Source organism: Arvicanthis niloticus, chromosome X, assembly GCF_011762505.2.
Source record: "Arvicanthis niloticus isolate mArvNil1 chromosome X, mArvNil1.pat.X, whole genome shotgun sequence".
NCBI lineage: Eukaryota > Metazoa > Chordata > Mammalia > Rodentia > Muridae > Arvicanthis > Arvicanthis niloticus.
Window position 1 is genome coordinate 1,411,534 of NC_047679.1, and position 11,644 is coordinate 1,423,177.

An 11,644-nucleotide genomic window follows, 5' to 3' on the forward strand; every position below is an offset into this window, starting at 1 on the left:
CACACACAAAATTGTCAGTCTGTGTAATGTTACTTGTATGAATGTTTTAAGGACTGACCATTTGGTATTGGGTACCAATTGGTGTGCTCTTTCCTGGCGAATACTATTTCTCCCACTCTGCATTTCATAGTTTCCTATAGTTCTTTGTGTAGTAGTGAGGGCTCTGGGATTTTCCTTATCCAGTTTGACATGTTCACTGGTATCATAGTTGTTCAGCTCCTGTTTGGGTGACTATGTTGATGAGACTATGCCAGTATGGCTTCTGATGTTACAAGGAAATACACTCACAGTAAACTCCCTGATACTCTGTCTTGATAGTGTCTTTCCACCCCTGTTTCAAAAATGTTCCCTGAGCCTTAGGGGAAGGGGGGTTTTGTAGTGTATCCATTGGAACTGGGCTGCACAACTGCATTTTGATTGGCTGTGACTTTCTGTAGTGGTTTCTATCTGTTGCAAAAAGAATTTTCCTTGATTAAAGGTGAAGAGTACGCTTATCTGTGGCTATAAGGACAAATCTTTAAATTGTTATTATGGAGTAAACTGGTTTAGTAAAGTAATGGTTGCAGTATTGTGGGGTGTTCACCAGAGAATGCTACTTAGACACACGTTTAAGCCAATAGAAAGTGTTTATTAGCCAGCTGGCAACTACACTGGGTGTTTGGGACCCCAGTGGAGCCCAGCGCTTTTCTTTGTGGTGAACTTTTAAGCACAAACAAACTATATCCTGGGTTGGCATACTTCCGTTACAAGAACATTTAGCCAGAGCAGAGCTACAGAAGCCAAAAAGCAAAGTTGGTACATTTGGACTTTGATGGATTGGGCCTTTTTTTCATTTCGTTTTGGCAGGCATCACTGTCTATGTGTTTAGCCTAACAGCCTAAATAGCACTTTTATCATGGAGTCAGTCTGGGGGCCTGTTACAGTAGGTTCTACTCCAATATCCATGACTTCACTAGCATTGAGTAGTCAGCCAAGATTCTAGTATGAGGCATGGTTTCCCTCTTGTTAAAAGAGTCTTAAGTTCAATGAGAGAGCTGTTGGTTACTGTCAAACTATGAGTACCACTGCTGCACTTTTAGGGTTATGTGACATCATAGTCATTGATATGGTTCATAGGTATCATAACCGGGTAAGTCTGTTGGTTGCAGTATTAATTAACTCAGACCCCTCAGAGCTCCCAGAGGCTAAGCCAACAACCAGGCAGCATACATGGGTTGGTCTGTGGTCCCCACTACATATGTAGCAGAGGACCACCTTGTCTGGCTTCAGTGGGAAAGGATGCACTTAATCCTGTAGAAACTTGATGCCTCAGGGAAGGGAGATGCTAGCAGAGTCAGATGAGAGTTTGTGGATGGGTGGGGGAGCACCCTCTCAGAGGCAAAGGGGAGAGAGGATGAGGTGAAGACCTCTTGGATGGGAAACCAGGAAGGGAGGCAAAATTTGGAATGTAAATAAAATAATTAATAATAATGATAATAATAAAAACCGTTGGTTGCCTTTTTCCTTTCCACTACAGAAACTTGCATGGTGCCTTCTAATATCATGAAATCTAGTTTTAGGGAGAGGGCATTCAGGTCAGTTCCAGTCCCTGCTTCTGAAGGACATGGTGTCTTCAGCAATAGGGATTTATCTTCTACCTCTGGGGAAGCAGCCAAAAACAATACTAATAGGCTGTATGTTTTGAGCCTTGGACAGCCTTGGCTAAGAGTTCAAAAGAGAACTTATGTCTGGTACTGGGGGTTTTGTTAGCTTGGTTTTGGCTCTTGGAGAGAGCATAATAAGCTTGGATGAGAAAAGGTTATTAGATATCATATGTATGTTTATACATAAAATTACTTATAGGATTCTTAAGTAAGTAGGTAATAGTATGATTCCATATGGCTTTTAAAAATACTCTTATTGTTACTTTCCTTCTTAGCTTTTTTAATATTGACCTTCATTACCTTTCCTAAAGACCCTCTCACTTTTCTGTTTCTCTTCTGCCAGGACCAAATCCTGGCAATAGTCCTGTTTTACTTCCCATGTTTCTGTAGTTACTCCTGGATGTGTGCTCGTGTGTGAACATTTGGATCTAAGAACCTCTTAATAAGAGACAACATGAGACATTCATCTTTCTGGATGTGGGTTGCCTCACTCAATATGATCTTTTCAAATTCCATCCATTTACCTGCAAAGTACATGATTTCATTTTTCTTTACAACTGACTAGCATTTCACAATATATGTAGCACATTTTCAGTATTCATTACTGGTTGAAGGACCAGTAATTTAGGTTGGTTCCATTCCCTAGCCATTGGGACTAGAGCGGCAGGAACACGGTTGAGCAAGTATCTGTGAAACATGATGCTGAGTCCTTTAGGTATGTCTGGGTCATATAATCAATTTCTTTTTAGCTTTTGAGAATTCTCCACACTGATAGTCTATTAGACACTATAACTTAATATATTAGCATTTTGGAGGCTTCACATCTTGTATGATATCTAAACCTTTGTCTCCTCCCAGTGGCCTCATGGAAGTAACAAGAGACATTTTACAATGGTTGAACCAGTCTATTTCTTCAGCATATGTGTGGAACTGTAAAGCACTTAGCAAGATGCTTCCATGTGGGGAGCGGAACTCAAGATGGCACCTGGCTGGGTGCCAGACGCCCCTGGCATGTTGGTTCACCATTTTAGGAAGCCTGGGTGGCATGTAGGTTAGGCTTTACTGCGCATGCATTTTGCTTGTTCATCATTAAGTAAGATCGGGCCATGTGACGTATGTGCTCAGCACCAATCGAGAATGACTTCGTGGCAGGTTCTGATTGGAGAGGACACAGAGATTTAAGGGCTGGGAGCTAGAGCTCGTGGGGCTTTTTGCGGTAATTCAAGGTTCCTGAATAAACCATGTTGGGAAGGAGATCCTGTGTCCATTGTCTTCTGTCTGCTGGTCGGTTCAGGAGGCAACACTTCCACATTCCCACCTGAGTGCTCTAGTTCAAAGCACCCGGCCTTAGTACAGAGTGCAAAATGCTTTAGTGTAGACTCAATTAATTAACCAAAAATTTCTGGTTGGTATCAGATCATCTCATCCAGCTAGCTTTGCTTCATTCACATCAGACTTGTCTTCTTCATATATAGTTTTCAACTCCTCTAGAACATGCCTCAGTCCATCTTCCTTTGAAGCCTGCCAGCTGCCTTTGGGGCTTTTGTTTTACTGAACAGAACAGTAGGTCCTGCCAACTGCCAGGTGTCATGCCAAAGTGCTTCCCCTCTTAAGAAACTACTGTTCATCAACCCACAATGAGTCTATATTTTGTGATCCATTATCTCACAATTTTTGATTGAGACAAAGTCTTGCTAGATGGCCTAGTCTGGTCTTCAACACCTAACAGCATTCCTCTCTCAATTTCCCCAAATTATGGATATGGGCCATCAGCAGAGCATCTACCAACTCTTCATTTAGAAAATATTTTAGATTTATCTAGTCTAGGTTATTTGTATTAAAATTTTGCCTGTATGTCTATATGTGTACTGTGTGTATGTGATGGTTGTAAGCCACCATCTACATGGTGCTGGAGATTGAACACAGGTCCTCTGTAAGAGCAATGAGTGCTGTAAACTACTAAGCCATCTCTCTAGACTTCATCTATCTCCCTCATGTTGGTTTTTTGATACAGTGCTTCTCTGCATAACAGCCCTGGCTATCCTGGAACTCACTCTGAAGAGCAAGCTGGTCTCCAACTCACAGAGATGTGCCTACCTCTGAGTGCTGGGATTAAAAACATACACCACCACTGCTCAGCCTATCTTCTCTTAACTAATTTCTCTGCTTCGATATTCTACAGGTTTCACACTTGACATGAGATGAAGCTTTTCAAGTAGACAAGATGATGGTATAGCTTGGCAATGCTGTCCTTGTTTCTTAGTACCTCTCTTAAGGGTTATCACAGTCTGGCTCCAATGTGTCTCTGCTGCCTCACTTCCTATGACTTCTCCATCCTACATTTTGGTTCTCTTGGCACATAGTGCTTTTAACTCTGTGTGTTGTATCCAGAATATTGTGGCTTCTGTAAAAAAAAAAATTGTAAGAGGCTTTGATGCTTTTAAACCTGAACTCAAATTGTTCACTCTGCTTGAAATACTGTCTCATAGCCTGCTATTCCACATAGATTTAAACGTCTCTCTCTAAAATCACTTTAGTATAGTTAATGATCCATTTTATGTATGAGTGTTTTGCATGAATGTACATATGTGAACTACATGTATGCCTGGTGCCCAAGGAGGCTGGAAGACAGTACTGGATCTTCTGAGAGTGGAGTTAAAGACAGTTATGAGATGCTATGTGAGTGCTGTGAATCGAACCCCAGGCTTCTGTAAGAGTGAGTATTCCTAACCACTGAGCCACAATGAAATTTTAATGAAAGTTATGTGTGTGAGCTAAGTGGGTAAGAGTGCTTGCTGAAGAAGCATGAGGACCTGAGTTCATATTCCAGCACTTGTGTTAAAAAACAGAAGCAGTGGACTTAAGACATAGTATAGAAGTTTCTTAACATTGTGTTCTTCTAGAGGATCTGGGTTCAATTCTGTACATCTACATTACAGTTCATACCCATCTGTAACTCCAGTTCCAGGAAATTCTTCACCCTCTTCCGACCTTTGCAGGCAACAGGCATGTACATGGTGCACAAACATACATGTAAGTAAAACACTCATATAATAAAAATTTAAAAATGTTTTAAAGTGCAGGGCATGATCTTGTGTATGTACCTGTAACACCAGAGTTGTGGGAGGCAGACAAAGGGCTTGGTGAGGCAGACAAAGGGCTTGGTGACGCTTGCCGACTGCTAGCCTAGTCCCAGGTTCAGTGAGAGACCCTGTCCTGCCTCAAATGGTTAAGTTGTAAAGTGACAGAACAGGACACCAGGTATATGCCCCTGCTCCATGTGTGTTCATTCACCACACTCACATATACACACAAAATAGACATACATACAAACATACATACATACATACATACATACATACATACAAATTATGTTTAGTTTCAAAACACCTATGGTTCTGTACATCCTAGCAACCTCAGTGTACAGTATTTTCTTTCCTTAAGTCAAGAATTTTCTCCTTCACATATAGGTGAATACTTCCAGTAGTTTCTCTTTGGTATGGCTGGCCTGCTCTTTATTGCCAAACATAGTTTGAACAAAGCAACATGATGCTGTAGTAGATAATATGATAACCCAGGTGGTGAATAAGAGAGTTGCTGGCAGGTACTGCAGCTACTATGAATACACTTGATGAAGGATGATTTATGTGCACAGCATGACAAAACAGGAAGACCTGTGTTTTAATCACAGTACTTAGAACATAATGCAATCTAGGAGTCAGGAGTTATGTATGAATTTTTCTACTCAACATTTTTAGACAGTGCTTGACTGCATGTAAGTGAAATTGCAGGAAATGAAGACTTACATGGAGCGGAAGTGGGGATTTTAATTCTTAAGAACTAATGAGGAAGACAAAGAAGAGTGAAGAAACTTTGCTGAAGGAAGTAGTACGAAGAAAACAGAAGAGCAATTATCGAAAGATAGATTTGCCCATTTTTAAATGTCCTATTCTTCTATTTTTGCCAGTAACTAGGTAGATGTGTGTGATTTGATGTTAAATGAGACAATGTCTGACAAAAACCCTATGCAAACTTGGGATGGAAGAACTTGCTTTTTAGAATTTTTATTAATGTATGTGTATGTGTGTGTGTGTGTGTGTGTTATAAATGTTTTGTAAATGATTTCAAAGTGTCGTAAAGGAGAAAGAAAACAAAGACAATTTTTAGTTTACATATTTAGATACCTAGAACAATTTCTCATGTCTTATAAAAGGTCTCCATCTGCTGGGTGAAGTAAAGAAGTGCAATGCAGTTTGACTGTGAAAGGCCATTTTAAGTTCACATGATTATCTAGACTAGATTCTAGTGGGTGGAATTTTTGGTTGTAGCAAGGCACCACATCAGTTCAGCTGCTGATGAGTTACAAGATCACACAGACGAACAGTACTCAGTATTCTCCTGTGTTTGGGGCAATGTTTTCTTTAATGTGCAATTTAGATAGAATGCTCTTCAAAACATTTTGGAATAAGCTTTTGGTGGGGGGGGGGAGTGTCACTCATTCTCTCTTTTCAGCTCCTTTCACTTAGCACTTAATTTGGAAGAATTAGAAACCCCAAATCAGCTACTACCCAAGTTGAACTTTTAGAATGGCTTACAGATAAGTTTAACTAATTTCCCCCTCAAAAAGCTATGTTAGGACCCAGGATGTAGTACACAGACATACATGCAGATAAAACACTCATATAATAAAAAAATTTTTAAATGCTTTACAGTTCTGGGCACTTTAATATACAGAATATTTTTCAAAAGCTGAGCATGGCAGTGTGAACATGTAACCCCAGCACTGGGGAGATAGAGCTATTCAGATCACTGAGGCTCACTGGCCATAGGCCTGGCTTATGGCCAGTTCCAACCTATGGTGTTTATTTATGAAAGATATTGTTTAATCTTATGAAAGCCTATGGAACACAGCCTATGGTGTGTTCCAAGCTAGTGATAGCTTTTATTGCAAAAAAACAAATCTGGACAGTGTCTGAGGAATGCCACCTTTGGTTTATATTTGCATACACATGCATAATAGACATCTAAAACCAAAAAGACAGTAAAACAAAAACAAAATAAGTCAGCAGCGCTCGGGAAATTGTCCAAAAGAGTAAAGAAAGTGACAGAAAGAAGCCAATTGTAAACACAGAACTTCTAAGCCTGATCTACCATGCTCAGAAAGTTTCTTCTGCACTCAGGTGGTCATGGGCCAGATTTTTGTGGCATATCTGGTGAATGACCATCTCCTGACAAAATTTCCTGTTTGGAGTCTTTCTGAACACATACAGTATCTTGATTCTTGGGTATGGAATAGATAAAATATACACAACATGAAATTTCCCACTTTGGTCTTCTTAATATATTGTTCAACATTAGACGTGATGAAATTGTCAGTGAAACATCATCATTTCTGTTTCTCAAATGTTTTCATTTTCCCAGACTAAAAATCTACCTACTAAACAACATATACAAGCATTTATTCTTGCTGTTCACTTTGCATATTGTCCTCAAGGCTTATCATACTGTGGCTTGTGTCTAAATTTAATTTTTAAAAGACTGAATACTATTTCATTATATGTATGCATGCATCGCAGTTAATACAGGTTTCTTTATACCTTTCAGCTATTGTGAATAGTGTTGCTATGGACAACAACAGAGTGAAAGTTTTTATTGAAAGTCTTATTTTTAATTCTTTTGGGTTTCTACCCAGAAGTGGAGTTGCTGTATCATATAGGTGGCTCTTTGTTTAACTTTTAAAGAAATTGTAACTTTATTTTTTCTCAAAGCCTACTTTTAATGATGGTTCTTAAACACTTTATCCTACATTCTAGCACACCACACATCAGAGGTAGGGGGAAAAAAGGCTACAGTACAGGGGAAGTGGACCTGTTTAGAAATGGTTCTTTGGAGCAAATCGCATCTGCACTGTCAAGAAATCAGCAGTTCAGTTCAGGTCAACAGTGGCAGCTCAGTCCACTAGCAAACACTACACAGATACACCCGCAGTCCAGTTTGGTAGTGTCAGGATACAAGCAGTGGTGGCAGAACTTAGGAGGAACAACCAGGCCTCAGAGAAATCAACATGAGTCAGCAGGAGGGATTCAGACAGGCATGAATGCCAGGAGAAGTTCTCTGCTGTGCTCATTTCAGGGAAGCGAAGATCAGTGAAGATGTAAGACCAAAAAGCAATGCACAGTTAGCTCTATAAGCAACCCAAACCAAGTCTAGCCAAGCCAAGCCTTTCTCACTGTCTGTTGAGTCCTATTTATACTCCCTCCAAGCATCACTTGTCCTCCATGGGTCTTGCCTTGTCACCTGTCTTGCCTCAGCATGTGAGTTTGATTTAGCAAAATTCCACATGAATCTGTTTCAGATGACATCATACTGCCAATTGGTCTGAGTCCTCGGAAGCAGCCAGAAGCCACAGCATGCTACCAGAAGTTTTTTGGTGTGCTTCTCTTTATGAAATCCTGACAAATGAAGCTCAGCTACACAATGTAAGGCAGACCAATACATGCATGTGGTTAGCGAAGAATCCTTCATCACGTGTCCTTTCACTGGCTTGCTTTAGCAAAACATCTTTTCTTTTCTTTTCTTTTTTTTTTTTTTGGAGGTATAAAGGTTTTATTTTTACAGATTTCAGCTGGTGAACACTATAGCTGTCACCTATAGAGCTCATGCTTCCCCTGGGTCTTTTCTCTGAGCACCACCCTGAGAAGAGTTGCTTCAGGAGGCAGTAGCCCAATAAGCATGAGCCCAAGGTTCAAAGTCCAGGATGCAGAGGAATCAAGAGTATCAGCCAGAGCAACCGCGGCAGCCACAGTGTGTGCACTCGATGATGCGACCCACTTCCAGCTTGCTTTTGGGAACCCGGCAAATGCAGTTTGTGCCAAAGTTGGTGTCTCGAGTCTGAATGCAGCGCAGGCAGCACAGATTCTCGTAGCCCTGCTTCTTCCACTTTGCAATCAGGTTTTTGTCTGCATAGCCTTCTTTAATGCAGTATTCATAGAGTTCTCTGCTTATGGCTTTCCTCTTGTAAAAGAGGTCGAAGATGTAGCGGGTTTTCTGGTGATGGATCCTGAAGATGGGCCAGAGAGACTCCGCTTTCCTCTTTCCCTCATGGGGTTCAGTTTCAGCTTCTCTCATCTTCTGATCTAGTTCATCCAATGTTGGCTCAATCAACTCCCAGCCATCTGGAGGTGCTTTCCGGCTTCTTTTGACCTTGGGCATTTCCCAGCAAGATAGCTTGTAAAGATCTTTGGGTCTCTTTCCTACAAGAGTAATATAAAAATCCTTGGTCTTCGAAGTTACAAGCCGGTGTTCTTGTCTAGATTTGCCAATAATACGGTGACTTTGGGGGAGATCACTTTTCAGTCTTCTGTCTCATTTTTCTCAACTCGGCAGAATCCTGCGACAATCAACAGATCCTTCTTCCAGTAAAGTCCGTCACTGGGTCTCTCGTTCTTACTGCCCCACGTTCGGGCACCAAAATAATGTTGGGGACCGCACTAGTCCCACGTTGGGGTGGCCAAAAAATGTCTCGGCCTGAGCAAAATATTGAGGCCTGGGCCGACCCACGTTTGGGCGGCCACTGTATCCCGGCCCAAGCTGCCGCTCCGGTCTGCAGGTCGGGCTTCAGCAAGAGCGAGGGTGACAGCAGATTCTACCTAATGTCTGAGATTCGTCTCTGATGATCCCTCTATAGTCTCTGATCTCCGTCTATATTCTCTGATCTCTGGTTCTGTCTTCTATAGTCTGAATTCTGATCTGTTCTGTCTCTGCCTTTTATATGTCTCACTTCTAAGCCACGCCTCTAAGTTACACCTTTAATCATGCCCTTAGGTCTTGTCTCTAACTCTGATCCCTATACTTCTAAAAATCTTAAGTCACACACCTTTAATCTCACACACCTTTAATCTCACACACCCAAGGTATCTAAACCAAGATTATCAGAGTGTGCTCAGCTGTTGTAGGCTATTGTAATCCAAGTCTCATGTCAGGGTATATGGCTCAAGATGGCTGCAAAGCTGATAGCCGCTTTCTGCTAAAAGTCGGCCCCCAACAAAAACCTAAATAGAAAAGCTTTTTATTTTAAATTTATTTTATTTTAAATTGCATAAAGCTTTCTAGCTGGTAAAGAGAAGCCTATAACCATAACTGACTCATCTGTTCAGAAATGTATTCAGTCCCATCCACTGTATGGTGATTGACCCTTTACAACCCCCACCACCACCAACACACACACACCTCTTTAACAATTTAATAAAAGACGAATCAAACTCTAAAAGGTGGACTCAGGTTCATATAGCTGACAGCTGGCGAATCTAACAGATTAAAGGCTCCTGACTTCCCCATCCGTGTCTTTGCTCGGGTTTTTCCAGCGCTTACGTTAAGAGATAGATTGAATCTGAGCCCTTCCCAGGGCGCGCAGCCTAATTAAAGAATCACTTTCCCCTGACCTATCGGAGGATTCAACCCGAGAAACTCTCGGATCCGGGGAGAGGTAAAACGATCGTATCAGGAGGAAAGATGTGTTGGGCTGTTTACAGACGTAGAAGAGTTCGGGAAAAGAGGTGAACCAGAGCGAAGTTACGGATGGGACAGTGGCAGAAAACTCAAGAGCAGCATCGGAAACTCAAATACCTAAAGCCGCCGCTTCTTTATTGACGGCTCCAGAACATCTTTTCTCCTTGTGTCTGCTTCACTGAAATGTTCCTTCATGTGTTTGCCCTAGCAAAACACCATCCAACACAACTGACTTTTCAAAGAACCTTTTTAAGTCTCTATTTTAAGAAATTATCAATTTTACACAGCAGCTGACTGCCTTTGTATTTTCATTCAGGAATAGTAACTTGATAACTAAGAACCACAGTGAATGCAAGAGTGTGCCTCTCAAATATGTCCCATCTCATGACCAAATGATCTAGCTTCCTTTCAGATAAGGACTCTAAGCTGATTCTTTCTTTATTCCATACTTGACTGAAGAGAGCCACCTAACTCAAAGCCAGGTCATTTCTCTGGGGACAGCCAGTTTCTGTGTGGCAATTTTGTCTTCATGAAGAATGCCAAAGACCCTTTCATTCAGTAAAGACTTGTCAGACTTTATCAGTGAACATAGATTTCCAAGTCTTGACAACTCCATTCCCCAGAAACATCTATCTCTCAGTGTCTGTGCTGGCTGTTCCCAGCTGCTTCCAAAGATCTTTCTGCCCTTCTCTGTGTGTCTGTATAGCAATATTATAATTCATTGATGCATTTATCAATTTGTGGGCAACAGAAAGAATTAGTGTTGTTTCTACTGTTTGTTTATTAGGAATAACATTTCTATGAATATTCATGGGGGAAGTTTTGTGTGAACTTGGTTTCCATTCTTCTGGTCATCATGAGAAAGGGAGGAAAACCAAGGTGTTTTCTTCTCTTACATGGCCACTCAGTATGTTATTTTTGACATCAAATATTGGGGGTTTCTCTTCATATATCAAGGAATACATTCTTCAGTGGATTCTCCAGATTCTTGGTGTTCTCTAACTCAACTGAATTCAGACACTGTCTACTTTGGAGGTTGTATCAGAACACATAGATTGAGGGGCTCTGTTGTCCCAGAAGACTGTTTTTTTTTTTTTTCAATTTGTAACTGACTGAAAGGAAAGTTTCCCATGATTCCCTTCTTCGGTTCCACTAATTCACTAGAGGGATCATGGGACTCAGGGAACTATTTCTTACTGACATGTACTCAATTATTATAAAGGGTATTATAAGCAATGGAGCAGAACAACTAGGTTGCCATACACTGTTCATCTTTTTCTTTCTTCACAGTTGATGACTTCTGGCAGAGTGGGGGAATGGGTGATGGAGATGGATTCAGTTTTCTTTAAGAGGCTGGCCACTGGGAGTCTGACTATATTGCAAAGAGTATAGGGGTAACACAAATTGGACTTGGTGCAGTTTTTGGCAGGGGGTTAGGGTACAAGGTTGGGAGGGTAGAGCTGGGAGGGATAGAAGCAAGTGTGTGATTGGGG

General features: G+C 41.1%; 1 pseudogene; it reads right to left on the reverse strand.

Annotated features, from left to right (window-relative positions):
- Positions 1–8,232: 8,232 nt before the first annotated feature.
- LOC117694671 (protein BUD31 homolog pseudogene) lies at positions 8,233–8,972 on the reverse strand (annotated as a pseudogene).
- Between the last annotated feature and the right edge of the window lie 2,672 nt (positions 8,973–11,644).